Source organism: Octodon degus, unplaced genomic scaffold (genome assembly GCF_000260255.1).
Source record: "Octodon degus isolate 3935 unplaced genomic scaffold, OctDeg1.0 scaffold00073, whole genome shotgun sequence".
Lineage (NCBI taxonomy): Eukaryota > Metazoa > Chordata > Mammalia > Rodentia > Octodontidae > Octodon > Octodon degus.
Window position 1 is genome coordinate 5,673,451 of NW_004524649.1, and position 3,676 is coordinate 5,677,126.

A 3,676-nucleotide genomic window follows, 5' to 3' on the forward strand; every position below is an offset into this window, starting at 1 on the left:
TCCTGTCATGCAAAAACTCCTTTATAAGATATCCTTGTGTTTCTCCAGCTGCTGGTAAGGGTGTGACTTTTGTAAATATATGTTTAGGGCTTTTTTTTCTCTCTATTTTTTTTGTGCTGGAATGGGGGATTGAACTCAGGCCCTTGTGCTTGCCAGACAAGCACTTCTTCTACTGAGCTATCTCCCTGGCCCCCAGGGCTTTTAAAAAAAAATGTATTTAGGACAGAGTCTACGGGGTCCATAGGGTCTTACTACACAGATTGGACTCATAGTGATTCTCTTGTTTTCAGCCTCCCATGTGCCGGGATTATAGGTGTGCGCCACCACATCCAGTCTCAATCACCATCTCAGTGCACCCTGGGGGCAGGGCCAGCATGGTATGCCAGAGATTGAACCCCAGCTGCTGCACTGTGCCTAAGCAGGTGCTTTAGTCTGCTGAGCTATCTGGCCAACCTATTTAAGGCCTTTTTTGTCCAAATGTATTAGACAGGTGTCAGGTTATGGATACTTGGGGTTTTACATTCAGAACTGGGTTACAAATTCTGGACGTTAATGGTTGGTTGTTGAGTATTTGTGTTTCATAGTTCATATGTGCTCAGGTTGGCAAGGGGGATAGACTGCTGTGGCAGCAGGATGAGCTGAGCATGTACTTGCTGCAGAGCTGGCTGGGGGTATGGGGCAGGGGGCTGCCCAGGGCAGTGGTGAGGGGCTGTCCCAATCACAGAGGAGAGGAAGGCATGGAGCTTGCCTTGTGACTGACGCTCTCTGATCCTGGATTCTCCACAGTCCTCTGAGCCTGTACTCCTTCCTCTGAGTGACTAACAGTAGTTCATGGCCTATTTTGTGGTGGCTGTTGTGTTTCCTGTGGTTTTTCTTCCATGAATGAAACTTGGACCAAGGAATTGTTTTAAAAACAGAAGCTTTAATGAACTCTGTCATTTAGATATCAATCTCCTGACCATCTTGTGTTTGAACTATTCCATATACCTTAATGACTGAACTTCTGTGGTGGGGGATGGATTTGTTAGTCTGTAATGTGTACTCACATCATGGAGCATGGGGGAAGCCTGTGCGCACTGGATGCCACTCCCAATTTTGAGGACCAGAAGCTGCTTAGGTCTCCCCTATCTCCTTCCTCACCTCCAGGCAGCTGCTCAGTGGTTCACCATTCTTATTTATTTATTTAATGTATTTGATACAGTATCTCTCTACACAGCTCGGACTCTAGTGATCCTCCTGCTTACGCCTCCCCAGTGCAGGGATCACAGGCGTGCAACACCACACCAGGTTTCAGTGGCCGGCTTGGCGGCCCGGGGTGGGGCCAGCACGGCATGTAGTACCAGGGACCGAACCCAGGTCCTTGCGCTTGCCAGGCAGGTGCTTACACCACTGAGCTATCTCCCCAGCTTTTACCATTCTCCTTTAAAACAGAATTTCCATGTGTATTTGCATCCCTAAATAATTCATTATGTGGTTTTCTTGGGTTTTGAGTGCAGTAGAAGTGCTCTTATATAGTATAAGAGTGATACTATATGGGTGATATAAATGCTCTTATATCACCCATGACTTATCTTTTACCCTCAGCATTATTTCTAGTTTTTATTTATATGAATTCAACCAATTGTTGAATTACATTGTTGTAGTACATAATGCTATCTTCAAATTAGTTGTTTAGATTACCAGATATAAACATGCAAAATTGGTAAAAAAATTTATAAGAAATTAAAAGGGAGAAGAAAATTTAAGCATTAACTGCTCCTTTCAATAGACCAGAAAAAACAGCAGTATGCTGTATCCAGTTTTTTTTTTTTTTTTCCTCTGGATGCCCTTAGGCATGGTTTAGCTGGCTGGAGTGTTGTGGGAGTCGAACTACAGCAACCTGAGGCTGACAGCTTTGTGGAAGCAGCCACTTAAAGAACTGAGCTATGGCCAGGCCCCCTGTATCCAGTTTTTGAATAGAGTTCTAGTTCATTCATTCCCACTGCAGGGTTAAATGAATATATGTGACTCCTTTAATTCCTACATTTTATTTATAGGTGTTTTTGGTTTTCTTGGCAGATAAGTAGATTGGTTGTGAATAATGAGTAGACAAACTTGCAAGTTCTTCTCTTCTTGTGTTCTGAAGTGCCTTGGCCCTCTATTACATCAGTAAATAGAGCTGATGAAGGTGGTCTTCATGTTTCTGTTCTGAGGGGAGGTTTTATTTGTGCATCACCATTAATAATAGCATTTTCTATGAATTTCATAGCTATTCTATCATACTTAATAAGTTTATATTTCTAGTCTGTTAAGATTTGTAGATATAGGAAGTAAAGCCATGTTGTTATGTTGAGCTGTGGGGGACTCAGGTCAATAGGATCTCAAGTCCGCATCTTGTACAGCAATTAACCACTAAGAAGAATATATGCAGTGTATTATTTGTTGAAACTGTACTTCCGATTTGATTTGAAACTGTCTCATTGCTATCTGTTTATCAATAAAATTTTGAAAAAAAATAAATGAAAAAAAAAAAGATTTGTAGAACTATTGTAGATGGGTTTTGATCTTTTCAAGTGTTTCAGTCCATGCTCATCAGGTGATTTAATGGTTCTTCTTGAGTACTGAGGTGGTGCATTGCAGGTCTAGATTTTTGGGCAGGCTGATATTTTGTTGCAAGATTTGATCTGTGTTCACACTTGAGGTTGGCCTAAGTGTTCTTTCCTCATACTGTTTTTGATGGTCTTGCTGGAAAGGTTGTATGACCTGCTGTCAGGTAATCTCTTGGTTTTGGGTCCAGGCCTCTATGCAGATGCCGAAAGCTATGGGTATGCAAATATCCCTTAATAAAATGACATGTAGACTCCGCAGCACCTCCCCCACCCTGCCCACCGAGTAGGAATTTCTGCCACGTTCCGGGTACCCCCAGACCCAGTCCTAGCCCAGGCCCGGTGAGTGTGTGGGAGAGCTTCTGGCTACCCTGTGCCAGCGGGACCTATTACTGATCCCAGCCCAGGCGCAGCGTGGGTGAGACCCTTTTCCCCCCTTTGGGACACCCCCAACCACTCCACAGCACCTCCCCCACCCCGCCCACCCAGTAGGAATTTCTCCTGTGTTCCAGGAACCCCCAGACCCAGTCTTTGTCCAGGCCCGGTGAGTGTGTGGGAGAGCTTCCGGCTACCCTGCGCCGGTGGGACCTATTACTGGTCCCAGCGAAGGGGCAGTGTGGGTGAGAATCTCTTCCACCCCCTTGGGATGCCGCCAAACACTCCACAGCACGTCCTCTACCCCGCCCGCCCAGTAGGAATTTCTGCTGCATTCCGGGAACCCCCAGACCCAGTCCTAGCCCAAGCCGGATCTGCACCTGAACTTCAGTACTTGCTAAGGTTATAACTACAACAAAGATCTACAACAAAGGTCAGAAGACAGTGCTACACAAAATGAGAAGGAACAAAATGCAACATCAGAACCCAAGCCCACCCATAATAAGTGCAGAGGACACAAACACAGAACAAAGTGGGAATCACACAGCTGAAAGCAATGAATCAACACCTTCTGAAATAAAGAAACACCTGCAGAAAGGTATAGAGGAACTCAGATTGGAAATAAAAGAAATCCCTGAATTAATAACATCTGCAGTAAAGAATCAAATGCAGAAACATATGGAGGAAACCCAAGGCCCACCCAGAACAAGTGGAGA

At 44.7% G+C, this 3,676-nt stretch overlaps 1 protein-coding gene across 3 annotated transcripts in view; it reads left to right on the plus strand.

Annotated features, from left to right (window-relative positions):
• The window catches only part of Ralgapa2 (Ral GTPase activating protein catalytic alpha subunit 2), a 300,697-nt gene that overhangs the window by 26,891 nt on the left and 270,130 nt on the right, over positions 1-3,676 (plus strand). The window lies entirely within an intron of this gene.